General features: G+C 49.7%; 1 protein-coding gene and 1 long non-coding RNA gene across 4 annotated transcripts in view; one reads left to right on the forward strand and one right to left on the reverse strand.

Moving 5' to 3' along the window:
* The window catches only part of bcl2a (BCL2 apoptosis regulator a), a 49,700-nt gene that overhangs the window by 8,855 nt on the left and 12,903 nt on the right, over window positions 1–27,942 (reverse strand). The gene's annotated exons all lie outside the window — the stretch shown is intronic.
* Window positions 3,867–14,236, forward strand: LOC108931722 (uncharacterized). 3 transcript variants are annotated; one of them, XR_001965936.2, is made up of 4 exons: window positions 3,867–10,342; window positions 10,705–10,810; window positions 12,145–12,377; window positions 12,590–14,236. It is a non-coding gene; the product is annotated as an uncharacterized LOC108931722 (long non-coding RNA). The 3 variants fall into 3 exon arrangements; XR_001965933.2 differs by having other exon boundaries at window positions 3,867–9,545; window positions 10,170–10,342; window positions 12,145–14,236; XR_001965932.2 differs by having other exon boundaries at window positions 12,145–14,236.

The following is a 27,942-nucleotide window of genomic DNA, read 5'->3' on the forward strand; positions in this document are numbered from 1 at the left end:
CTTCCCTCGTTGCGAAGAAAGTCTCCACGCAGCACTTCATTTTATCTGATCCGAAGAGCTCTTTCCCGCTGCCTCCCGTCCCCGAGCCCTGCGCTTGTCGCATTCCTCAACCTCAGGGCTGCAACAGCGGGAGCCTCGGCGGCACCGAAGCGGGGCCCCCCCCAGGGCCTCCTGGCCCCCGCTTCAAAGCGGAGCGGTACGTCGGCTGCGGACGGCCGCTCCCGGCAGGGGCCGCTCTCCGAGGGCCGCCGGGCAGGCGGAAGCGGCGTCGGAAGTGTCGAACCCTGCCGTGCCAACACCCCCGGGAAGGAAGGCAGACCGCGACAAAGCAAAGGGAAGCCGCATGTAGGTCAACCCCGAGCCTGGAGGGGGCCGCTCCCTCCCCCCCGGCAGCGCGCTCGCTAACCACCAGGCTCCTGCAATAAAGCCCATATTAAAGCTCTAATTAGTAACGAGGCGCGATGCCGTTCCGGCGCTGGAGATCGCCGCCATGTCGAACGGGGGGTGGGGCCAACCGCTGCCGACATCACTCTCGCGTAACCAGGCGGCGCATTTGTAGGACAACCTGCCCCGCAAAGTCACCTGGCGAAACAGCCCACGCCAGGCTCGGCCGGGGTCCGTCCTCATCGATGGGGCTTTTGTCGGACCCGCACGCGGCGGGAAGGCCCGGTGCCACACGTCACCGATGTCCTCGGCGGCGCTCGATGCGAACTGTACGACGCCCGCTTTCCCACGACGGCTACTTGCGTCCCGGCTGCAGACTCGCCCGCCAGGAGCCGGGAACAGCTATAGGAGGGGAGGCTGAAACGTTTTGAGATCGTACCCGTCGTTCCGCACGTGAAGATTCCTCGGGGTCGGGGACCGTTTTTCTTTTCAAAGAACATTCCTTCACACTCGATATGTTTTTTGCAGCGATTCCTAAAGTCTTCGAAGAGGCGCGGCGGTCAATTTTTTTCCCTCTTCCCCTCCAATGCGGCGGCTGTAGCTTTTTTGCCTCGACACACGGAAATTTCCCTCCTCGCAAAATTCCGTTTGTACCCGTTCCATATGCGCCCATCGACATCTCAAACGTTCCTCGGCCGTCTTTCCCAAGCCTCGTGTCTTTGTTGCTCGGCTGAAGAAACACCCTTAGTGATCGCTGTTGCAGAATAGAGGTTGAACCACTGACTGCGACCACTCAAGGACTAAAGAGCAAGCAGTGCCACTACAGTTATACGGCCACAAGGCTTTGACCGTGACCCCCCCCCACCGCACAACCGCAGCACACAGGACAGATGCACTACAGCCTCAAAACTTTTCAGTCAAGCCTTGTAAAAGATCCCCAGCACACCCAGAGCACCCGTTTCAATAAGTGGGAAGATCCCCCACTCCCGCGTCACCCTCTGGTTTGAGGCTGCACCACCAGCCGAGTGTCCGAATGAGTCTTGCGTTGGTAGTGTCCGTGAGCGTTGAACTTCCGCCGCTCCTTCTAGAGACGATCTCCAGGGCAGGCAGCCCGTGAAAAGGAGTGCAACCGTTCCTCGAACCTGCTGCCACTCACTCTTCTGAGGCCCAAGTGCGATAGCACGCGCACACACACGTCTACAACCGCTCGTCCCGAGCGAGGCTGGAGGGGGAGGGGACACACCCGGGACGGGACGCCGGTCCGTCGCAAGGCACCCCGAGCGGGACTCGATCCCCAGACCCACCGGTGTGAAAGCATGTGGAATAATGTGGAACCCATGTGGGTTCCTCCTGTACCCGGGACAGACGCGACTACTCCTGCAGGGACCATTAGGAGTGTCCTGGTCCCCGGAACAGCGAGCTACAGGAAACCGCCGGACTGGAGCTGGTCGCGCGATGCAGCCGACGACCAACCCCGTTCAATCTGCTCGTGCTGCGCTGTATTTCTGAGTATCTCCTCATCCCATGCATGACCGTGCTTGACCACAAGTACCGAAAGCTGCAACGTGTACCACTTTGAGTACTTTTCCCAATACTGCAATATTGATAATATAAATTGTAATAATTTCAAACGAAAGCATATATCGAGAGCAACGAGTCACCGAACGGTCTCCAGTGAAAAGTGACTTATTCAGCAGGAGGTGGAACGGCTAGCAGGAAGCGCAGTCCGCGAGCGCCCCTTTCTCCAACGCTGATGAAGTCACTTCTCTTAACACGCCGAGGACCTGATGTCACTACGAGATGAGTTTCGGTTCATTTTTCTGCTGCAACTGCCCATACAGCCAGTTTCATTGTTAATTCACCTCAAAGGACTCTCTCATTCTTAGTGAGAAAAAGGAAGAGGCGGTTCGAGTTCGACCGTCTGTCACACAAACCAGACCGGAGACCTGGGTGTGGACCCAACTGCGGGATCGTTCATTAAAAAGATTCTAGGGACAAGGCGATATTCGTAGTCGGGGACGAGCGTGGTGAATCCGAGGTACAAACGTGGTTCGAGGGGAGGATCCGAAGACGCGGTCGACGAAGCGAAGCGAGATTCGATGCCGTAGGAGACGAGGATACGGGTGAGGGAACGAGGAGGGAGGTCCACGGGGAAGGACAGCCTAGGCGCTGCGAAAGCGCCGCGGACGAAGGAGGGACGCTTGTCTCAAAGAGATTCTGCAGCTGCTAAGGGACTGAGGGTTGTTTTTAAAACGAAGCGCTCTGATTGCCGACAGACACCTAATCGGAGCCGGCTGCTGCTGGTTGAGGTGCGGGCACGGTCGCGACACCGTCGATGACGGAACCGGCCACTTCTTGCTGATGTGTAAGAGTTGTCAAAGAGAAAAACGTGTAAATTAGGAAAACTACTTCACCGAAATGACAATAATGTGGAAGACGTCCTTGAACGGGGAACCTGATAGATGAATTAAGTGTTTTGTGAAGTAACTGTAATTGCTAACGATCAAGACATGAAGCCACAACTGTAAAATGGGAGGGCGCTCAGTTGGTGGCCCTTCTCATTGTTCTGACCGTAACCTCCCTGCCCACACCCCCCCAGCAGCTCGCTATCAGAAGACCCGGTGCGACAACGTCCGCAAGCATCCGGCACGTACGATCCTACGGCTCAAAGACGAGTTTAAGCTCCCCTTCAACCACATGCGCACAAAAACCCTTTTAAAATGAGAACTTTCCATATCAGAGCTAAGCAAGCAGGCAAGAAGACCGTAAATCAAGCTCTCCGAGTCCAGGATGTGAGACACCGTGGGCGGGGGATGGAGAACCAGCGCCGATAGCATCTATGAGGGAAGCAAGGACGCGCGGTGCCTGCGTGGGTTTCCACCGTGCTGACCTGTTCATGAACTGTGGACTTCCCCCTGAGAATCCTGCCTCACCCTACCATGCAAATCACTGCAGTCCCCCTATTTGGTGAACCACCCAAGCTTCACGCTGCAGCCAGAATGAGATGAATGGTCATAACATTTGCTCTGGTAAGATCGCATCATTTGATTCCTATTTTTAATATTGCCTTTACAGTGTTTTACTGACGTTATTAAGAAAATTGCTATTCCGCACTCTTGGGGTTAGGGCTACGTCATTTAGACGAAAAAGACAAACAATAATGAAACTACCCAAAGGGGGGAAAAAATGAATCGGAAAATGAGAGCACATCTGTCCAAGTTGGCAGACGGACAACGTAAAATCAACCAACTGACCCTGATCGCTACAGATGCATGAACATTGGTCACTTCTTGACAAAAGGTTTGTCTGCGGATACAACGGACAACACACGCTGGCTGAAGCCACTTGTCCCGAGAGGGGTCACGGTGAGCCGGAGCCTAACCCGGCAACACAGGGCGTAAGGCCGGAGGGGAAGGGGACACACCCAGGACGGGATGCCAGTCCGTCGCAAGGCACCCCAAGCGGGACTCGAACCCCAGAACCGCCAGAGAGCAGGACCTGGGCAAACCTGCTGCGCCACTGCACCCCCTACAACAGACAACCGTTTGCATTATTGTCTTACTTATCCGTTTTCTGTCAACAACGAGGTTTAATTTTCTGCTGTTTGGCAGAACGCTCGGTATGAAATGGGCGACTGCGGAGTGATGGTAAAACTGATGGCCATGGAGTGATGGTGAAATGGATAGCTGTAGAAGAAGGATCCTACCTAGCAGGCCTTTGACACGCTGGCATGACAGCGCAATGCTACGCTGAGCAGTGGGACAGACCCTCTGATCAGGGACTGCCCTTGACAGCTTGGCATGCTGACAGGTTTCACAGCAAAAAAAAAAAAAAAAACCCCTAACTGATCCCATGAGCAGCTTTTAAGGCTTCCAAGTAAAGAAGTGGCTGGAAAAACCCCAAAATAAAGAACCTCTTTGCTTTCTTCTGGGGACAAAATAAGAGGAGACAAATGACACACACAAAAAAAAAAAAAAAAAGTGCGCGGCCATTTGGGTCACGGCGGTCACTCCGGTGACAGTAAAGCTTGCTTCGCTTGAACCCGAGATGCCGGGGGGAGAGCGCGGCGAGTCAGCCCTTCTCGCGAGAGAAGAAAAGGTCAACCAGCACGAAAACTGACGATGTGTGTGTCGGGGGGTGCTGGAGACTCTGACTCACTGCTCATTTGCATGGGGTAAAATCCCTGCGCGCCCTGGTGCGTTTACATATGGTGCCGTAACTCGCGCTTCCTCTGCGACGCCCGGGCCCTCTAGGTGGAGGGCGTGGCGACCCGAGCGCCGCGGGCGCCAGTCTCGAGCGGGACGCTTACCCAAGAGCCGCCGACCGGCACCGGTGCGCTCCTCCGGCTGCGGGAGTTTGCGAACGCAAACACGGCTCGGGCCGCTCAGCCCGTCTTACTTAGCTCGGAAGTCTTCGCCTTACGGGTAAGAGGAGCTTCCTTTTTTAGACTTTTACATCTCGTCTACCAAAAACGAGCCAAAGATGTGGCTAGGGGAAGGGAGGGAAAACGAAGGGGTCTCGGCGAAGGAAACGCAGACGGTACGCGCTCCGCAAAATACGGAAAACAGAATCAAGGACAACTGTTAACATGAACATCCTGAGTGTGCGTTCTCACTCGCACCCACTCTGTCACTACTGCTGCCACCTCTTCCTCCAATCAACCTCCCTCCCCTCCCTTCCTCCTTGACATTCGACTCCCGTGGCCATGAACAAGAGAAAGTGTGCGGTGTCAGTTTTCCATGGAGTGGGCGACGGGGACGTGACACAATGCGCCGCTGCCGTTTGAAGTCCGAGCCCCACAACCCAACCCCCTTCCCAATTTACATGCCTGCCCGGGTTCCCACATCTCTGGTTCCAGCCTGTGAGCATCGTAACCCAACACCTCTCTGGACATGCAATCCCCCTCCCGCCACCAACACTCACCTCACCACTTTTGGGAAGGAAAAATCTCCACCAGTCCTTTTCGAGCAGTGCGCGGTTGCGGATGTGACTCTGACTCCAAGGTTCCAGTCCATTCGCACCCTCCCCTCTACAAACAGGATAGACACTCAGGGATTATACGTGTTCTCACTAGCGGTAATCGCAGCGATCGCCAACGACCTCTTCTTTTCAAGGGTAAGTCACAGTTACCGAACGGAGGCAGAAGAAGAGCCGCAGTCGGGTTTTACGATGCGAAACGCGGGTGCCGAGCCCTTCCAAAAAAAAAGAAGGGATCGGGAACGGTGTCCCTGTCACAAGTCTACCAGTCCTGGCAGCGAAACCCTCTGGAGACCAGTTTATTGACCTTCCCTTAGAGTCGCATTTCAGAGCTCTAAACCCAATGCCTGATGCTACTGAGCATGTCCCACTTAGCTAAAGAAACGAGGTGGTTTGGGAAATTTGATGCCTCTTGGTGACCTTTGACTCCACAACACCATGAGGACTACAAAATACAAGGCTGTGGATTCAGGTTAAATACCTTCTCAGTCTAAAATGCTTTGAAATCCTGGGATGAAAGGAGCCCTACAAAATGTATTCATATTTGTTCTATTATTATATGCCTACACGAGACCGCTGTTCCTTGTAATGCAATACAACATTTCTCTGTTGGGATTATTTGTCTTTGAGAAGAAAACAAAAAAAATCTTTTTTTCTTCCGCCATCCTATCTCAACTGTCAGATGAAGTCTTCCCCATGGACACGGTGTTAATCGCGATGGATGTCTATTTCTCTCGAGCAGTTCCTCTAGATCCAGGTAGATGGCTTGTGGTCGGGCACGCGGACCCGTTTCTCGATCCGTTTAGGGCCCGTTCCTCGTGCGCAATAGTCATCTCAACATTACAACCCTCCACTGGGCCTGAAAGTGAAGATGAGGCACACCCCCTACCCAATTCTGAAAAAGTCAAACACGCGTTGGCAGAACCCTACAAACTACCAAGTCCCCCAGAGACCCCATTACTCTTCTGCTACAGCTCCGCTCTTCCCGAAATGGGAATAAGTTATTCCATTAATATCTTACAGTTGCAGTGCCGCACACTACAGCTGCTTAAAATTCAGACTGGATTTTTCAGAGCGTGCCACCTCACGTGGTGCCGTGGCAGAAGAGCGGCAAGATAATGTTCTCATTTTGACTGGAAAGGGGCACCATTACGAATCCCTGCCCGGCGGGATCTGGCTCGATATCACACAGGACCGTTGGTTCGGGGCTTCTTTCCGAAATACATCCCCCCGCCCAGCCTTTTAAATGGACTTCTCTTATGACCGGGCTCCACGATTGAATTATTTAATATCCTGCTTTGTGTATTGATTTTTTCTCGCAGCCAGCTTCCGCTATCCCATTACAAACAAAGGGGTTTATTAACTGGTAAACCCAGGGGACGGTGAACCGGCAGAGGAGGACTTCCGCGCCTCACGCCCCAACTACCCATCTGTGTTGCAACCCAAATACAGATCTATATCTCAGGCCAAACACAGATCTATATCATATACCGCTCTATGCTTCTGCCACTCCGAAACACTGGCACATAGTCGATTTAATGAAAGATTACATGTCAGGGCTCTTTGAACTGATGAGCTACATCATGGAAGGCAACCTAGTGAAGCCCATCACCTAATTTTATAGCAAATACGGCCTTAATTTTGCGGAGGACTCGCCGACGAGCGTGTGGCGTCGTGCTCGGCCGCGCTTGATGCGAGGGCAGCGGTGGAATCGACCATCGGGCTAATGCGATTCGCGAAGAACCCTAAAGAGCGACGGAATCAACACGGCAGTTAAGGAACCGGACTTCGAACCTCGACGCTATCGGCTCGAGTCCTAGGAGAGGTCCCGCTTGACGAGTAAGTAGTTAACTTAAATTACTCCGCTGAAATATCGCCCTGTACGAATGGGCGCCGTAATTATGAAAATGCGGCACCCGGCTGACTTCGTTCTCATTTATCAGACAGATAGTTGCCTAATCCTGTTGATTATGTTTTCACCTCAGACCCTTATCCGATTCACGTCCGAGGAGGCTTTCCCGACAATTTGGAGTCAAAGTGGCTCGGCGCGCAGCTGTCCGTCCGGGAGCCTAGAACTGATGTTTATCGACAGCAATACCTGCATAATTTAGCAATGTAAGGTACGCTGTAAATACAGGTCTGACCTGCTCCTACTACTAGCGCATGAAATATTCATCCGGCGTGGAGTTAAGGATGGCGCTGCCTACAATACATCGCGCGTGTCTGGTGTGCCTCGGGGAGGGGGGGGGGGGGGGGCATCGTTTCTGGGTAAACTAAACCTATACTTAACCAAACGCTGCGGCCTAGGACGGGCCGTAGCAACTTTGTCGCTCCCAAACATCGAACCGTATTTCTACGTTACTTATCCCTTCACGTCGTGCTTTCGAGCAAACCCGCTTGTCCAAATATAGCCGGATGTTTAACTGAAGCAGTTCAATTATCAACAGCAGCTTTTCCCACCCCCGTGAGACTGAAACATGCAACCCTTTGGCCACGAGTCCGGTCATTAACCGCTACACCGAAGCCGCAGGAAGCCCAAAGCCTGCGGGTCGGTGTAAGTTCATCCGCAGTGCGTGGGCCACTGGGACAGCCTGGCAATGCGAGTGCCGTAAAGGTCAACGGCAACCCCCCGCCCCCCGCCACCACCACCACCACCACCACCACACACAGTGCTGGGTGCAAAAAAGCTGAGAAAGAAGCCCAAGCTGACCTCTGCTATTAATAAAAAGTGAGGCCTAGCAGAATTCAATAAGCCTGTTTTATCCTGGGGGGAGTCCATTAAAGGCGAGGGATGACGAGCAAGGGGCTGCTGCTGTGAATGAGGAGGGTGAGTGAGTCATCGCATTTCCTGGGTGAGGGATGAGAGCCTCCTATGGGGTTTCTGGGGAGTACATCCATTTTAGATATCCCTCCACCACCCCACGAACCCCCCCCCCGATCCCCAACTGCCCTCCTCTCAGCCATTTTTGCAGAACAATCCAATTTATCACTTCTGCCCCAGTGAACCGCTGCAGTTTTGGCTCTGGGGCTGACACTGTGTCGCACTTCAAACCGGTTGTGTTACGGCGCAATTAGTTTTGTCATGAAAGCAGTACAAAATTGAACTCGGGGATTAGGTGAAGTTTTCGCTGTTAAAGCTTTGACCGTTTCCCATGCCATCTTAAGGTTGACTCACCTACGAAATCGTCACCCATCTACTGCACTCAAGAAGAAACGCTCACTTTCTGCTGTGCCGTAACTCGGAGATCTTCTAGAAGGAAGAGCATTCAGATGCCAACCAACCATGAGCCTGCATTCACACAAATTTCTGAGTCAAACAAGTGAGAATGTCTATGGAGCTCCTTTAGAGCTGCGGCTCCAAAAGCACCAAGATGGGCACATAAAAGTACCCAAAATGCTGAGGTTTCGTCGAAAAGCTGATAACACACAATCAGCAACAGTTTCCACGCAGCTGTGAGAGACACAAGGCCTCTTGAAATGACCACCAGCGACAGCTAAGCTGGAGACTTCTACCAGACTAGTGAGTAAGCTTTGGAAAACAGACCAAGGGATACAAAGGGACAAAAGAAGAAAAACCCAACCAACCCAACAAAAGAAGAAAAACCCATCTGACTACAAATAGAGTCCATGAGACAGCCTGTCTGGCTTCACATTTAGCAGTGTTGGCTGAAACACAGTAGGTGAGATGAACTCACATGTGTGTTAGTCAACGGATCAATGGTGGCATTGAAAACTGTCACAGAAGACAATGTCATAATGTCATCATCGTTCAGTACTCAGCTTTCAGAGGGACCGACCACTCACTTGAACTATAGCGGACGATCCAAGTCCACGTCAACACCAGCTCCGAAAGGCTTCCTCGCAACAAATGTAAATCCTCTATGATGTTTCTAAAACCGACAACACCGCTAACGCACACCGGTGCCGTAAGAAGCGGTAAACACGGTCGCCGACTGGTGCAAGAACTCGCTGCGTAGAGCAAGACGCTGCAGTTTGGCAGCAGGTCTTCTGGGAGTCGCGCTGGTTGTCATGCTGCCGCAGGGCCCCGTTCCCAAGAGGCGTTGTGCCTTAAGACTGCAGAGCTGCCACGGCGTTCCTTTTGTTCCTCCTACGACACCGGAGCTCATCATGTAAGATACTGCCAGTCCGCCAACAGGAAGGCACGGAAGGCGCAGATCCTCTAGGTAAATCAAGTACCACCTACTTAAGCGTAATAAATGGATAAAGGGAAACATCTTTGACGGTCATGACTTCAGCTTCCAGTTATGTCACCATGATGCTAACCATAGGCCATATGTCATCTTACAATGAGATCAGCCCTCTCGCAGAGTGGAAATGTATGTCAAAACACACGATGCAATGAAGCGTTATCGTTCCGAGTAAAGATTTCAGCCACTCCCCAAGATTCTCCCATTTGGGTTGTAAGAATTTGACTTTACGAGGAGTTCCATTTAACACCCCTGCTTCAGCTTGCGAGGCGTTTCTTCGCATTTATGACAAAAATTAAGAACAACGGTAATTATGCCCTTCATTTTTTTTTTATTTTGATGAGAATCCACCTTACGATGGGGTGTTCAAGGAAATTTACCCTTGAAAGACGGGGAAAGACTGTACGTACAAGTCAAATGAAAAAACGTTTACTCTTCCTGTAGGTTACACAGCTCTGCGTTGCTAACCATAGACTTCTCTGTCATGCCACCACAGTAAACAACCACTGTTACCAAACCACCACTGGATAAGGCAGCATTTTTGCTGGCCCGCATGGGTTTGGGTTACGCGGGCCCACTGTCGTGTCCTTTTTGCTACAGACAACGATGCGCCGCCGTTGGTTCGACTTCTAAGGGCCCTTCGAGCATCCCAAAGTGGCATCCAGACGGCTAGTTGAGGGAGGAGATGGAGACAGGCAGCCAGCGAGAAAAAATGTCTACAAATGCTCAAGGAACGGTCACCGCTGCGCCAAGCTTGCACCACGATACCGCAGGTTAGATGCTGATGTCTATTTCAAGCCTCTGGGGGTGTCACGTGGGCCCCTTTAAATCTTTTGAAATCCTCTCAGCGTTCCACTGTAAAAACATTTGGTTGAGGCTACCGTGCTCAGGCCCATGGGGTTCAGAGCCCTCTGCACCCACAGGCATCGCACCCCCGCCCACTTGTGTCCAATTAGCGCACAGGGCTGCATTTGAAATGGGAGGCTACTCTAAAACCATGGCTTTGCTGGGGTTTGGGACTCAATCCAATTACTGTATTTGCGAGCAGGGATCCCAACATCCTTCCCACCGCTTTGAAGAGCACAAAGCATGTGGCATACTTGTACAATATCGTCTGTGTTGTTTTTAATTATAGTGACGACCGATACGCGGGATTGCTTCCAGGTCTTCGGAAGACAAAAAGAACATGCATTTTATTCATTCTACCGGGCGCCGTCGGCGTCTTCGGACGGAATCGAGAGGTAATTGAGTGAGTGACCAGTTCAATTCACGGACAACTTGTTAACATTATCATTTTAATGAGAATTTTCTTGTCGCGGCAAAAAAAAAAAAAAATTGAATAAGCAATACCTTCAAAACAATAGACCCTTCAGAAAAATTATTAAAATTAAGACGCGGATCAAGCGTACTTGACTGCTTAATGAGTGCCGATGCTCCCACCACCTTTCCCATGAAATCTTACATCTGCTGTGGAGATACCAGAGTATTTGAATATTTATTTAAATTTGCATCTCTTTCACACTTGTCTCTCTGCCCATATCGGTCTATAACCTTTCTTTTAATCTGCACTGTGGAAATGTACAGAGACGAGTCGAGAGATGTAAAAGTGTGTTGTTCTTCCACCTCGATCCACGGCAGTGGTAATCCAGGTAAACGGAACAGTCGAACCATTCCAGATCTGTGCAATATCATTCTGCAATTACTGCAGGCGCTGTCCTTTTCATTTTTCCCGTAGCTGTGGCGTAACCTTTTTTTCCTTTTACACAGCTATGGTAACAATCAGATTCGCAGTAACTTGAAATTCTGCTGAAACAAAGGGGAATTTATATGGAAGCTGTAGCTTCATTCAAAGCCAACATCCTGACCATTTGCTAGGATGATGTGATATGTGAAACAAATCCCATGGATTCAATCTGTCCACATGGACACGCAGTTATCTGCCAGTTTTCCCTCAACAGTCAAATGAGCAAAACAGTGCGATAAGAGGCAAAAATCAGAAATTCCCTATTAACTAATTATGCTCATCTATGTTTATTTATTATACATGTATTAGCAATAGTATAATAAATTAATACAACTATTATGGTTTAAATATCTTAAAATAACTATTTGGGAATAAAACGATATATTAAAACTTAATTTTTCATAAGGAAATAGAGATTTTTATACTAAAAACAAGCAAAATAGAAATTAAAATTATAAGATTTAATTTCAGAAACATTTCTTTTATTGGCTTTTTGTCATCCCCCACAGTCTCTGTTAGACCTTAATGAGTTGTCTTAATGTCGGGAGATGAGAAAGAAACATAACCATGCACACATCTGTATATTTTTAGAAAAATAAATGCATAAATTAGCAGTGGATTGAGAAAATGCTTCAAGGTGAACAAAGAGCAAATTAAAACATAGCGCTACAAAAGGGATCCCAAATCCTTGTTTTGTGTCTATTAGCAGATCTGTTCCCAGAATTCTGCTTCTCCAACTGAAGCTTTGCCCTCCAGAGATAACCTGCCCTCATTTATTTTACAACATTCCCATTTTAACTTGCTTTTTTCATCTTCTTTCTTATTTTACAGCGAAAAAGACGCACAAACGCAAGGAACCGTGTCCTCGGACATGCGGCGCCTCGGTACTCCCAGTGCCGCATCGACGCGTGGACTTGTGCCGGAAGGGCATATTCGTCAGGGAGGGACCCCTGAAGGACAGCGTCCCAACGAAGAGTCGACAAAAGGGCAAAGTCGTCCACAACCGGGGGGAGAGCGGCTATGGAGATACCCCAAGAGACCAGTAGCACATTCACATGAAAAAGGTTTACGTTTATTCATTTAGCTGATGCTTTTCTTTGAAGTCACGTATAGTTATTGACCCATTTAAACCTTTCTCACAGGTACTATTGGCAGCGATAAGATTCAAACCTGTAACCTTTGGGTCCAAAAGCAACAGCTCTAACCACTACACATCTCTCTCTCTCTCTCTCTCTCTCTCTCTCTCTCTCTCTCTCTCTCTCTGCGGTCGTTTAAGGACATGGGAGGATCACATCTACGCTGCTGCGAGCCCCTCCACTACCGAATACACCCCGACCAACCCCCAAACAGGAACACCCACAACCCACACACACTTGGGTATTTTCCAAGTATACAGTTCACTCTAAATTCTGCAACTAAAAACATCACAAGGGTTTCACTCAAGTGTTGTGAGGCACGACGAACGTCCTTTAAGTGATGATGCAACCACTCCGACCGCTCGTCGGTCAGCGATCGGCACTTGTCCTCACCTGCTGAGGGAGGCACATGTATAAAAGCTCATAGTCCTGCTCCATTTCCCCCACATTTAAATGTAATGATATTAATATATTCGTTCCTTACTGAACTCTACCATCCAGGAAAGAACAAGTCCAGAACAGAGCAGACAGCCACAGAACGTGAACTAGTACTGTAGCGGTTAGACCATCTGCTTCTGTGCTCATAGGTCATAGGTTTGAATCCCACCCCCTGCCGTACTAGCCTATAGCAACGTGAGCACCCTGAATTACTCCGGTAAAAATGCACAGCTGAATGAATGGGTTATTGTGAGTAATTTAACACTAAGTCACGCTGGAGAAAAGGGTTATAGCTAAGTGAGTAAATATAAGTAGTGCAACCAATTCATAAACAAGTCTATAATCTCAAAAAGAAATGTGAAGTTGTGTCTCTGCTATGCCACACACTGCAACATTTCAGCAAACTGCCAGGTTCCACACATTGCAGCTCTGCATTTGATTTTTTTTTCTTTTTTTAAATCTTCTTAAATGTCAAACTCTTATTCTCTGGAAACCTCACCCCAGTTCTTAGAATGTAAGTATTCACCACAACCGGTATTCTTAGAGTTAGGGCAGCCTGGGATACGTCTATAGCCCCGTCTAAATATAGCTGCTTCGCAAACGTGCGCTGCGGGTTCTACCGTCGCTTTTGTTATTATTTATACGCTGCTGTTTAGACCTGAAATATTGAAACAGGAGCCCTGAAACGATGCAACGAACGGGCGCGTTCCTAGAGCTGAAAGTGCGAGGGCTGGCCCCGAACTCCCGTGGTTTCACATTTATCAGCCCGAGACACTCGTGCCCAATATTCCCCATTTACGGAGGGATTACGGCGCTTGAGCTCGTTGCAAAGCGGGGTTTACGGAATCGGGCTCTCGCGTGGACCGGACCGCAGAAGGCCTGGCGGCACCCGGCCCGCCCGCGTTTGCTTTTCCGACGAGCGCCACCTCTACGCTTACCCTAGCATTAAGAGCCATTATTGCAACGGAAGCGGCGGCGTCGCAGCGGACGATCGCGTGACGCTGACGTCTGTGGCTTTGCCGCTGTACGCCAGCCAGAAGCGCAAAGACGCAGCGCCGTGTGTCGTAACAGTTTCTTGAGAAACGCTCGGGAGGGTTTTCACGGGGGGGAGCACGTGCTTCCCAGGCTCGGGCCGAGACGCCGCTGTCAAGTTCGCACACACCCGCAACTCTCCGCCCTCCCAGAACTCCGCACGCCTCCGTCTCGCTCTCGCTCTCTCTCTCCCCTTGAAAGGCCAGAAGAGGAGGAGAAGGATCAGAGTGCGTGCGGGTTATGTTCGCGGCGGGGGCCACGGGGGCTGAAGTCACCGCTTGGCTCAATGCGGCTTTTCCGTGATCCGACTCCAAGCCAAGCGAGCGCACGACACCGTCCAACGGTCTTCTTGCTAAGAGCAGCCAGGACCGCGAGAGCGATGGCGGGGCGGAGGGGCGGAGGGGCGGGGGAGTGCCGTACAACTGCCCCGGGGAGCTTTCGGCGCACGGCGCGAACCTCCCGCGCCACGAGCCGGCCTGTGCCAGACGCCCATTTACGTACATTCACCGAGCCGACGCACTTCTCTAAAGCCACTTACAACGATTTTACCCATTTATACAGCAGGGTAATTTGTACTGCGGAAATTTCGGCACCTTGCTCATGAGCCCTACAGGTGGGATTCAAAGCGGCAACCTTCAGACCCAAAGGCAGCGGCTCCAAGCGCCGCGCAGCGTATCGGCCGCCCCCACGCCACCGCCGTCCGCTTCTCGACGGGAGTCCGTGGCATCCGTGTCACCGACCGGCATGGTTTCGTGGTGCAAAGCGAGCGACGGAAATGCGCGTTTGCCTCCTCCCCAAAACACACGACCGGTCCCGCACCTGGAGTCATTTCCCAGCAACACACTTCCTTTACACATGCAGAAAACCATGGTGATTGCATTAAGAAAGCCCTCATCAACACCTATTTCAACAGCGCAGTCAGGGAGAAGCTGAACTCTGAAGCGCCTTTCACGGATGCTCACTATCGAGCTCACCCGACATAAGTGGATGACAGCTGAGAGTATCGCAGGATGAACAGGGCTACCCGGCCGGGGGGGAAATAAACTACACCTGGAGCACAATGAAGTCAGCTGCTTCCCACCGAACCTCGGAGCGTAACTAACCAGCAAAGCAGATCAGAGAGGAATGCGTCCTGCAAGATTTGGGAGAAATAGAGCACCGCACGGCACGGGAACAGAAGCGATGGTTTAAATGTCTCCATTTTAACCCATTCATTTCTTTCGCCTACAGTGACATCTGTCCAGAACGCTGCCATATTACAGATACCGTAACGCTAATGTATCATTGCATTAAAATGTACGTAGTGGTCAAGTTCAGAAAGGTTTGTTACTCTTAACTGTGCAAATGTCAAGTCATCATTGGCATCCATCAGTCTAGAAAGACCATGGAATTGCGCCTTGGTTTTGTCCACTTCACGGTGGTTTGCATCGCCGGCCATGACTGTGAAGGCCCAAACGAGAATGACAATCCTTGCCGCAGTTGCAACAGATGTGCCGGGTGCCGTTCATATGTTCCACTTGAAGCCTGACCTTCCTGCGTCTTCGCCTCTCCTCAGCCTGTAGTCGCAGCTTTTGTTCGCCACGTCCCAGACCTTGATGAAGTTCCCGCCTCCAGCTGCAACGATCAGTTGCCAGCTCCTCCCAGCCGTTCACTAAATGTCAAGTATTTAACTGGAAAAGAACTGCTTTGCCAACGACACCATTCCACACGTTGTACTGTTCAAAATGATGGATGGATGGATGGATGGATGGATGGATGCTCAATCTCAAAGGAAACTGTAGGATGCAATAGCAACATTCACAGGAATAAATAAATATCTGTTATAAAAGTATAATGTTTCCAGCATAACCTCCTTGGATCGGTGCAAGCGGACCAGTCCACGTCTGGATGCGCTCCTCTGTTACACTGATGTCCATTGTTCGTACGCCATCAAATATTGCCCTAGAGGGAATTTCCAAGCATCGCTAAAACAAAGTATTAGCTGATGCTTTCTGTTGTGTGTTTGTTCCCTGTCCAGGAGCTGGGTCAGCTCACGGAATAGATGGTGCGGGCAGACGCGCGCACACACACACACACACACACACACACACACACACAGAGCAGTGGTGTCTGAACACCGTTTCCTCCGCAAAGACACACCAAACTTGTGAATCATGGCCATGTGACCCGGCTGCAGCGGAGGGACGGCCTCAGCTGATCGGTTAACAAAGGAAAATGAGGTCGCCGATTACTTGGAAGGGCTTTCTTGGTAACGCCAGATGCGTGCGCGATTCTAATTAAGCTTCTGATAAACTATGTGAAACCACAAAACCAAATAAAGGATGAAAAAAAAGAAACGAGCTCAAGTTTCCTCCCTCCGCTGCACCTCGATATCATCTGAAATGCGCTGCAGCTTGTAAGCGTACATGCCACCAAAAACGGCTGGATTTCACAGCAACGTCTGCTGCCGCGTATTACGAGCCAAACCGTGCGCCACCGGCGAAAAGATACAAGGGTAAAAGAGTCGAAAAAGTCTGCGAAAGTGAAAGTGACGCGAATGAAAACCTGGCGGGCGGACCGACCGACCGACGATGCAGAACTCGGATGACTTGGACGAAGACCTTGGGAAGACGACAAACAATGGAAATTAGTTTAACTGAAAACGTAACGCGGCGTCCGATACGATTTCAGGTCCGGAAAAAGCTCATTTCTCAGACTCGACTCAATTTATTTATTTTTTATTTGTTTTTTTCCGGATCTAAATATCACCTTACTGCATCTTTCCAAGGACCGTCGTGCCAGTCGTTCGGCACATTAGACGGCCCGTTAGTATGCCGCCGAGGCACCGGCGGCTCCCGAAATCTTGCACGCGTGCGTTGTTTCGCAAGCCCGAATCAAAAGCCGCAGGCTGAAGAGCGCGGCACGCGTCGGAGAAGAGAGGCTCTCCGACGCTCGTAACGAGTAATAATGGAGCTAACGGTTATTTCTTCTTCTCGGAGTCTCCCTTTTGAAGTGGCTACTGCGAGAATGGATGAGAAACCGATTTTGAGCAGTTGCCGCACAGGACACGCGACGGGAGTTTACACGCCGTGCGTCTGCTTGAGCCGCACGTAAGGAATGCAGCCCGTCCTCCGGCCCCGGGGAGCGAGCGGACGTCCGGTGCCACGTCTCCCACTTTTTGGCACTTATCTTGACGGCAGCGCACAAAACCGCTGGATTCCACCTTTACTTCGCCTCCGCTTCATTTTTGGGGCAGCGGGTGGCGTGGTGGTTTGAGCTGCTACCGTTGTTCTCGGAGGTCGCAATTTCGAATACCGCCTCCCGCTTCCCCGTGAGCAAGGTACTTACCGTGAATTTCCTCGGTAAAAAAAAAAATACCCATCTGTATAAAGACATAAATCATCGTAGGTAGCTTTGGAGAAAGGCGACGGTATTCTTTGTTATTATTACTACAGCAGCATCGCTGTAACTACTGAAAATATTTAAAAATTTCTTACGGAAAACATAACCTGAGCTTCATCACGCACAGCAAATTGCACGTGCAACTCTACATTTGTCGTGCAACGGCATCAAGGTGGCACCTAGACCGGCCTTTTACGCCTCCTGTCCTCTGAGCGCAAGCCAGCATACATCAAAAAATTGCCCCTTTCACGCTTCAACATATGGCTTCCTCTTTTTTTTTTTTAAATGGCAATTTAAAGCCCTGAAACGGCAACTTTAAACCCCTTGTGTCTATGAGTCAGTCCGTGCAAATAAGGGGAACATCCCTTCGGCTCGAGCGTACAGATTCACGCGAGCACCACATGTTGGGGAGGGTCATGTTTATTTTAGCTCCCGGGATGAATCACCGCTGTACCACAGGAGTGAGGTATCTTAAGAATTTAACTTCTGAGTGATGCCAGCGATGAGTTGGAGCCCAGGCATAAGCACTCGGTGCGATGACATCAGCGGTGCAGCATGCGGCTAAGCTACCTCAACCGTCCCCCTTCACGGCAGCGACATCACGCTCGGCATGCGTCTCGCCCACGAGGGATCCCTCGGGTTTCGGGGTCCCAGGCCTGCTCGAGGAGGGCTTCGAGGCCGGGTTTGTCCATCTTGCCTTTACATCCCCGGCGCGCATCAATTTTTCCGTATTCGAGGAAGAAAGGCAGCTGGAGATCATGGGAACGTGGATTCCTTTCTTGGAAGCGACTGCACGGCAGCGGATCACCTGCAGCACAGCACCGCGTAACCACAATAAACAACAACAACAACAACAACAACGGACTGACGTCGCTAACCGGCACTCAAAATCTTTCCAAAAAGCTGCGTTTGCCATCGGGATGAAAATTATGTGCAAATCACAAGATAGAGGAAGTCTGTGTTCAGCTCCCCTCCTGGGCTTTGGAAACAAGGAGAGGAATTAAAAATCCTTCGGGTTTTTCAGCGCTGTGCTGCCAGACCTTTGCCAATCCCCATCAAATACACCGCTCCTGCGAATGTACCACGCCTCCTGTTGCCTCCCACTGGTTTCCCGGGCCTACGCAGGCAGCGTGGGTGGCAACCGCGCAGAGGACCAGTTTGCAGGATCCCTGTCACCAACCCAGTAAGGCATTCTTTCGTTGTGAGCTCACATGCTGCAGGACAACATGGCTTTTAAATAAATAAATAAATAAATAAATAAATAAATAAATAAAAAGAGCAACGGCAGATCCAGGTTTCAGTTCCATGCCCTGCTGGATCTTGTCTGCCTGCCCACCCACCACCCTGCTCCACCTCCTGCTCTCAGAGAAAGGAAGCTAGGGGAAACAAAACAAAACAAAACAAAAAAAATTCTAAACGGCCTCTGCTTGATATCAGACAATCTTGCCAAGACCTGGGGAAGGCATGGCAGGAATGCCTTGATGTGGGCAAAAAAAAAAAAAAAACACAACAACACAATCTCTCTTTGTCCCTCCACTCCCGGCGCTGTGCTAGAAGGCAGGAGCGTGAACCAACTCCAGAGTTCGAACCTGAGACCTTCCACATGGGCCATCAGCCACGTTTGCTCACCAACTGCAAAGAGCCCTTAGAACAAAAGGCACCGATCATCGAGCCTCTCCGCCAGCGGCAGGTAGGGAATAACCACTGCACAACACAGATGGCTTAGTGCACGTCTTCTTTTTTAATAACCTCGAGACACGAGATTCTGCTTCGTCGGCAATTTCTGTTCTCCGGTACCATGTCGAGACGGCCGCCCTGCGGATCCGCTTCCCACGATTAAACGAAACGAGCTTACTGGCAGAGTGCGGTTTCTCCATACTGGTTAAGGATGAAGGTGTAAAACACGGGGCTGTGGAGGCACCCACATTACACTGCGTGCCACGCCAGCCTTGCGTCAGCCACATGTAACGCTGCACTTAATTGCCGGTCCGGGCCGTGCGAAGTTGGGCTGCTGTCCCAGCGGAAACGCGCCGAGGGGCCGCGAATAAGACGTCCGAGCTCACCTAAGTGCGACACACACATAAACAACACGAGATGGATAGCAGAGAGCAAGACAAACCTTTAACGAGCAAAAGCAAGGATGATGCCTAATTAGGCTGAAGGTGAGCACTGCCACACATTATAGTCATAGTTATATAGTTATATAGTTATAAACATACCCTGCAGCAGAACAGAGGGCACATGGATGGCATCTACCTGACGGAGGGGTTCATTTGCGTTACACCTCGAGGCTCCGTGCCCCAACAAGCGCTCTCCATAAAACGGAACATATAAAAACGCCCATGAGCTCATGCGGAGACGAAGAAAGGAAAGGGCTCCTTGGAGACAGCATGTTGTGTATCGACACGGCGAGCGACACATCCCTCACGCTGGAAAGAAAAAGGACATCACATCTCAAAACAATACTTCTGAAGACGATCATTTTCGTGTATCGCGTTACGCATTTCTTAGATGAGTCATACTCTCCTTGAGCCAAAATGTTGTGTTCTTGTTTTTTTTTTTTTCCACCGCTGTATAGAAGAATAAATGACATTTTTTTTAAAATGTTTGCCTTCGGGAATAGAAAAGTGAAAAGATACAATGTGAAATTTTTTTTTTTTTTTTTTTGAAAAAATTGTTCTTCCAAAGTTCACTGCACTTCACTCAAAGTCACGAGATTTTCTGCATTTGTTCATTCGTATAGGGAGGTAATCTTCATCGACCTCAAGGATTTTAAACCTTTAATCAATGACATATACAGTATATTTACAATACTGCCTACTGCAGTTTAAATCACACTAATTTCTGCTTTGTAATTTGACAATTCTGGATGGATGGATGGATGGATATGAATGCATGAATATATCTTGCATTTTAGAGGAAAATCACAACTTCGTCATGCTTTGGACATCTAGTAGGTACCAGTTAATCTGGCTGCTGTATTTCAATATTTTGGCTTTCTTTCTAACTTTCTTTCTAACTGTATACAGAGCGGTTGTGATTTCAAAATAGTTTTAATTTTTAACATCAATCTTTATCATATGTCCCTGAGAATAACCAACAATCGATGTTCCATTTCATCTTCCCACTTCTATTAGCTTTTAACGTTAAATATCATAACATGCAATTTAGTTAAATGCTATAAAAAATAAAATATCAATGACATATTATGTGATGTTTTTTAAAGACAAATGTTCTGTACATAATCAACTTAAAATTCTAAATCCCTGAAGTGTTTCATACACACAGAAGCGTCAATACGGACAATTAATATTCACATTTTCATCATTGTGGGTTAACATTTTTGAAGTTAACCTCAGCAGCGCACAATGCTCACATTTATTTATACATTTTGTTCTGCCTTCCTAGACAGGAATTTGAAACAATTTAGAAAGAGTTTTGTGACTGACGCAGCTGTACAATGACGTGTCCGATGACGTTTTTTTCATTAACATGGAAGATCAATCAGACTCATTTATGTTCCTCAAACGACAGCCCTCATATAAGAAATACATTAAATTATGAATTAATTTCTTCACGAAACTGCTCTCTCTAAACCGGTTTCACATGCGATTCATTTTCCAAATGCTGATGTAAATTTCATCAATAATTTTTCTGAATTACTCCGATATTGCTTTTGCCGTCTGAATGTAAAACATTACACCCTGGATGGACGTATCTGTGCCGTGCTTCCTATCGACGACTGATTCTACGCTCATATTCTAAGTATGATTTATGGTAATAACACGAAATCCTCACAGAATCTTTCTCAAGCGTTTTGTTTAAATATTCTATTTCATTAAAAATATACATTCCAACCTATTTCTGGCATCCAGCATTAAGATAATTAACAATATTCATGTTGCTGCACAGAGTCCTTGAGTTTTTTTTCGTGATTATTTTGATCTTTTTAAGCAGGGGGAATACCAAGGGGACTTTCAATTTCTGTCTCATAGACATCATGGTAAACAAAGTAGAGGTACCATTTTTTAAAATGGGGACTTTCTGACTTTGCCATTTGCATTAGCGTCAAAACAGTTTGTTTTTAATCCGAAATCTAGTTTTGAATCCTAAAATAAATGAGACATTTTAAGACGAGCTGACTTTCAAAATGACTTATCGACTCGATTCCCCGTTCGCATTGGAGACAGAAGCTTCGGACGCATTCGCGCATTCATTTCCGACGCAGCGCGTCAAGCTTCATAACGTAGCTGTTGTGACGAGCGTTAACGGACCGTTGGTGCATTCCTTGGGAATCTTTCAAAGCGATGCCTTCGAGCTTCGGAAAGCTGACAGAAGGTGGGATTTCACCCATCCCTGCACTCGAACTTGACTTACCGCAATCCCATGAGTGGATTTCTACGGTTTATTAAGGCGGTACTGAGTAATCGCCAGCCCGTTTCTGGGCAGCTCTCAGCAAGCGGTCGTGACACGGGGAACATTTTGCGCCAGGGGTGGAGGGCATCGGCGTTACGGAGGCGGCCGAGGACAAGAAACCCGCTGAAAAGACGACGGCACCGTGGCCGAAACGAACGCCAGCAAGAGGCAGAGGACAGGGTGCGCGGCGGTACGCCTCTCGGGAGGGATCCGTCCGTCGGCCTTCCTCCTCTTCCTTCGCTTCCTGTCCTGGGGTGGACGACCTAGCAGCGCAGGTTCTTGGATGGACTGACGCCAGGAAGAGAGACGCCGAAAATATGGGAGAAAATTCCTTGCTTCCTCGCCGATATAAAACGGTTCGCCTTTCTTACATTTCGTCAAGCCTTAAAACCGTTTCGGTCCGTTTACTTCACCGAACATTTGCTTTCATGTGCTACGACTCTTCCGCAAAGTGATTAGCGGAGCACGGACCCGTACCGGCAGCGGAATGTGATGAACGTGGCCCCAGAGAGTCTCCGGAAATACGGAGATAAGCGAAACGCACGCTAAGTGCACAGCACCTATACACCTAAAATAAAAACTGCCCTCCGCTCCATTCGACGTATGTCCCGTGTGAGAACGCACGTCCCCATCCGAGCGTCCCGGACCGGGCCCCCCCGTCGGACGCGACCGCCCATCTGCCGCGGGAGACCTACCTCGGTCCCGTGAACTAACCCCTCCCCCCCAGTAAGGTTGGCACCATGCGTCTTCACGTAGCCCCAGGCCTCTCATGTGGTCTGAGCCTCACGCACTTCACCGTGCACAGAAGCGAGGAGGACTGCTTGAGCGGCAAAGCACAGATGCCGCCCCCCCACCCAGCCTCCTCCGAAGATTAAAAACTTACACAGCTCCTGCCGCCCCCACGTAACCGAGCAACAAATGTAGGGCGCTCTGGATTAATCCTTCGCTCCTTGAGAGACGCGAAACAATATCCGACAACGGCATAAAGAATACCGACAAACTATAATGCAAAGCTTACTTTTCTTTCAAGTTTTTCTCCTTTCCCTCCGAGTTTTTAAGACCGTTATTCTTAATGTTGGGGTTGCCGGTATGGCATTACCTAGCAACCGGACGAGAAACACGGCACGGGGCGATACGCAACATTTTCTTTTAAATGACTTTTACTACCATTTCACGTTATTCGCCTGTTGCGCAACAACGAGAACAAATTTCATTTTATTGGTCCTATTTAGTGAACCAGTGGTTTAACTTAAAGCAGTTCTGGTATGCTGTTTATTAAGACTGTGAACCACGTCTAGACATCCTGGAGTTCAACTTTCTCCACATATCTTTGCCAAGGCAAACCCAAACAAGGGCAAAGTGGTTCTTCCGTAAGAAATAAATGGAATATTTTCTACTTCGACGTGTCCAGCGCACAAGTGTGAGCATTGGTCATTAACCCCTGTTATTACATCACAAATGAGGTGCAAATGTCACAGCCGTAAACTTTCACCCGGAGTTGGGCTGACACTTTCACGGCTCATCGGAAAGCGGGTCATCAGTCGACAGCTTCTCCACGCCGTCCCAGTTCACTAGACAAGCACTGCACTGGATAACACCAAAGGTTCACGACTCGTTGTGTGTCTTCACACAGGTACTGCTTTTCCTCATTCTTCCTGGCCATAAAGAAGACTCTTGAGATGATTTGCTGGAGGGGGAGGGGAATCAGGAAGGAACAGGACCTTTAACCACCTCCAGCCTATATGAGAAATCACACACATACATTGACTGAACCCGCTTGTCCCAAGCACGGTCACAGCAAGCTGGAGCCTAACCTAGCAACACAGGGTGCAAGGCTGGAGGGGGAGGGGACACACCCAGGATGGGACGCCAGTCCATTGCAAGGCACCCCAAGCGGGACTCGAACCCCAGACCCGCCAGAGAACAGGACCTGGCCAAACCAGCTGCGCCGCCACACCCCATGCATGAGAAATGTAAGCATTAATAAAGATTACTTTTTTGTAAGAGATCATTATATAGACACTCCTTTTCTTCCACCTTTCCTTTTTAAGCTACGCAGGAGAACTCCCGACTGACTATATCACAGAAGTCCACTGCGGCCACTGAAACATATCACCATAAGCCTAATGAGCAGACAACACAAGCATATTACATGTTCCTACCGTATTTTTTACTTTAAAATCAGTGCCAGGTGAGTGTGTCAGCCTCGGGCCTATTCAATATTTCCTACGGTTGTTCAAGCATCCATCTCATACATTCATTCAACAGTGACAGCAGAGTTATTCCTTCTTCACTACAGATATTTGTCACTGCGTGCTACTGGTAAATACAATTTGCAAAACAATTCCCTTAGCAGTAACGAGAATAAAATGGTTTTCTGAACAATTGCCTTCTTCCCCTTGCCCATATTACAGTCCGAAAATGGTACTGGTATTAAAAGCGAATGCATAAAAACACCTGAAATAAACCATGCTAATAGAGCTTGGTCCATACACGGTTCCCTTGAAAGGGCCACTGTAAAACTAATTCCTCAGCTGTGCTACACATCACACAAATGTGTTCTGTGGAAATGCAAACCCCGAAGGCAGTCCACAAATACTGTGTACGCTTCTCGATAAGAAAGAGGGGCTGTAGCATCCTGCACAAAGACTTCCTCTTTCCAACCGGACACTGTGGACGTACACCCCCCACGCGCCACAATTGCAAATTGTTGAGATAATGCCCTCGGTGCCTTAACTGCGCTAGGGCACGTCTGGCTGGCAGCAGGAGACAACCGATGGCCTTTTACACTGGCCCCGCTGTAATCCCGGAAAGCCCCATTTGCTGGCGGCCGTTCTCAGCCGCGGGCCCTGGGATTCAAGGGCTGCCCCTCTCTTCAATCACAGCCTTGTGTGACTGATGTTTGCCACCTACCCTATTCATTTGGGGCACCACCAACATCATGCACTTACTTTCCGTTGTAAGAATTCAACAGACTCGGATGCGTGCCGGACCGACATTTGTGTTCCTCTCGCTAGGCGTACCTCACGGCTCACTCCTTAGTACAATGCTCTTCTCTTTGTTATTTATTTCTTCGGCTGACAGCAACTTTCAATGTTCAGCTACTCGGGGCAGCATGGTAGCACAGCAAGCGGGGTGCCACAGGGAGCAGCGCGGTTGTCTCACAGCGCCTGCGTGGTACGAGAAGATGTGGGTTTGATCCCTGCTCAGTCTGTGTGGAGTTTGCATTTTCTCCCTGTGTCTGCGTGGGTTTCCTCTCACAGTCCAAAGACATGCTGTTCAGCTTCCCCCATAGTGTGTGAGTGAGAGAGAGAGAGAGAGAGAGAGAGAGAGAGAGAGAGAGTGTGTGTCCCACTGATGTACGGATGAGTGACCCATTGGAAGTAGTGTGTCGAGCAGTGTAAGTCACCTTGGTGAATAAGGTGTGTGGGCTGGTAACACTACATAGAGTTCACTGGAAGGCGCTTTGGAGAAAAGCATCTGATAAATAAATAAATGTACTCACAATGATCGTCCCGTTCATTCAGCAGGGTAATTCTCACTGGTGCAATTTAGGGCAAGAGCTACAACAGCAGGAGGTGGGATTCAGTCCTTTAGATGGAAGGCGTTGGCTCTAGTTTCTATGTCACCTTCCGCAATGTCCGGAGTAAATCCCACCAAGATGAGCACTGCACCTGGGCAGACATATCATGGTATGTTACGCATCTTATATTTCAGTTCCTGCCCAGTCCGAGGCTGCAAACACCTCGCAACATTGAGACTCTCGGGATCGATCCATAACAACAATGTACAGACAACGAGCTTCAGTTACCATCTTGCTGCGCTTTCACTCCTGTATCATTCCACCCATTTCCCCTCGCTTGCTGCGAACTGTACCCTGACAGCAATGCATCATGCTTTCTGGAGCACATATCCTGACTGTTTACAACCCTTTGTCTCTTCCTCAAACCCCACTGGCTGCCCTGTGCTGCCAACACTACTGGCCATCATATATGAGCCGACATGATTGAGTCGGCGTGGCATCAGAAGCTCGTGGCAATGCTTCGCAATACATACGCCATGCTATATAAAGCCATCGTGGATAAGGTATCGGTATGCAAATTATTCATCCTCTTGGCAGACACCCATATATACCGCCATCACAAGGAAGAGCCGAGATGTTTGACAAGGAAGCCAAGGCTCAGGTGCATACCTCCACCAAGAACAAAACCCCCCAGCGCTTCTTGGGCTCTGGCCTCGCAACCGCCCTGTCAATTTCCGAAGCGCGACCTGACCCTGCGGCCTAAATAAATAATGACAAAAAGGGCTGGCTTATTTGCAGGAATACAAACCGGTTTCGGGTTTCCCACAGCTCCACTGTCCGTGGCGGCGCGGGGCAGAGGGCGGTGCCTTTTATTTGTTCACCGCTCCCTCCCGAGACGAGCCTTACGGTATGAGCATCGGTAAGCGGAGCTCTGCAATTAACCGTTTGTTTCTCCAGCCTCCGCAGGGCAGACATTCCACTAATAGGCAGCGGACACAAGTCAACATAAGTTTGCTGTGAGGAACCTCCCGCCTGACACATCATTAGCTTCTAGCCCTGGAGCCATGTAGTCATGGTGACAGGGCACTGTCAGGTGCGCGAACCTCCACTGCACACTGTGACATCTAGGTAAAGAATTTGTCATGCCTAGATGTCAGAGTCCAGGAATACAGTACGGCGCATTCACTAAATCATTAACTGCTCTGCATTCACAAGTTCTGAACAATACAACGCAGATGTACGTATTGTACGGAAGGCGCTTAATCTGTTGCGCGTACATAGAGCGTCGCCCAAGCGCTCGCCGGGAGTACCCGAAAACTGCCGCCGTGCTCCTGACCAGAGTACAGCACATTACACAGTGAGGTATTCATGCTGTAACAAATAAGCAAGGCACTGGCGCTCCGAGGCCCCTATATTTAGAATCGTCTCACATGTCCCTGCCTCGTTCACCACACGACTGTCATCCGACACCACCCCCGGTGTCCTCAGGTGAAGAGCGCCCGGAAGCCTTGGGGAGGGATGGCGCTTTGGAGGAAGCTCTAGTTCTGCTCCGCCCAACTCAAAGGGGAATCTTACTTCGCTACGCCAATCAATTATTTATTTACAAGCTTTTTCTCCTCCTCGTTAGACCCCAACGGCAGGCTCCGTCAATCAAAACAGCAGGCAGAGGCACCGGCGCACGAACGGGATACGCTCCTGTTGCTTGAAGACCCACGGGAATGCAAACGAGCGACGGGAGGGAAGGAGGTGGCGGCGGGACTCGTGACACCTGAGGATGTCCCTGGAACAACGGCCACTCGAAGCTCCCTCGCGCCTACAGCGTACGTTTCCAACGACCGGAATCTGAACAGGACCTTGCAGGTAGCACAGGGTTTGCAGTGTGGTTTCAGCAGAAAGCCCTTCAAGTCCACACTGGCTAGAGCTCTCAGCAGCCCACTTTTCTGTTTCCGGATGAACTCTGCGACCTGCCCCACTGAGAATAGACCTTCCGCACCCCGAACCGGACACGCCGCAAAACAACACCCGCATCGCCAGCATTTATCCACTTGCAATTCCAGCGTAAGAACCGGCATTCCACAAATCATCGGGGATTGAACACTCAAAAACGAGTAGCTGAGCGTGCAGGTCCCGCTGCGAAGAAGAGGCGGCCCACCGAGAACAGTCAATATATCGAGTCCAGTCCTTTACAGTGGCGTAACACTTCAATCCGTTTTTTCAAAATCCCTATAACCTCTTGCATGGCTCTCCACCCAGTTCAGGTTCAGAAGACTGTTCACCCGCCATCCACTTGAGTGCATCGTGAAAAGTTACGGAATGGGGACCGAACGGGCTCAAGATGAAGAATTTCTCAGTCAGCGATCAGCAAACCCAATTAGCGACGGCATCCAAAGCTGACGCTCGCTTCCAAAACTACCGGACAGCTTCTAAACACGAACAAATGAAAAGCGTAAGATTCCCATTTACGAGATTCAAAATGACCACTTACGAGCCCGGTTCTCTTTTTGCGTAACATCTGTAATCCAGATCCAGCAGAATATCTCTACATTACCAAAATGTATACCTATTCAACGCCCCACCCACGGACAGCACGAGCACGAGTCCATAGATCCATACCTGCGGGCCGGTAATGCTTCCGTAATTATTTACACCCGTGTGTTTCCGCCAACTTGTTCCCGAGCATTCTTGATCCAACGGAGACGTGCG

The sequence above is a fragment of the Scleropages formosus genome, chromosome 19 (genome assembly GCF_900964775.1).
Source record: "Scleropages formosus chromosome 19, fSclFor1.1, whole genome shotgun sequence".
Taxonomy (NCBI): Eukaryota; Metazoa; Chordata; class Actinopteri; order Osteoglossiformes; family Osteoglossidae; genus Scleropages; species Scleropages formosus.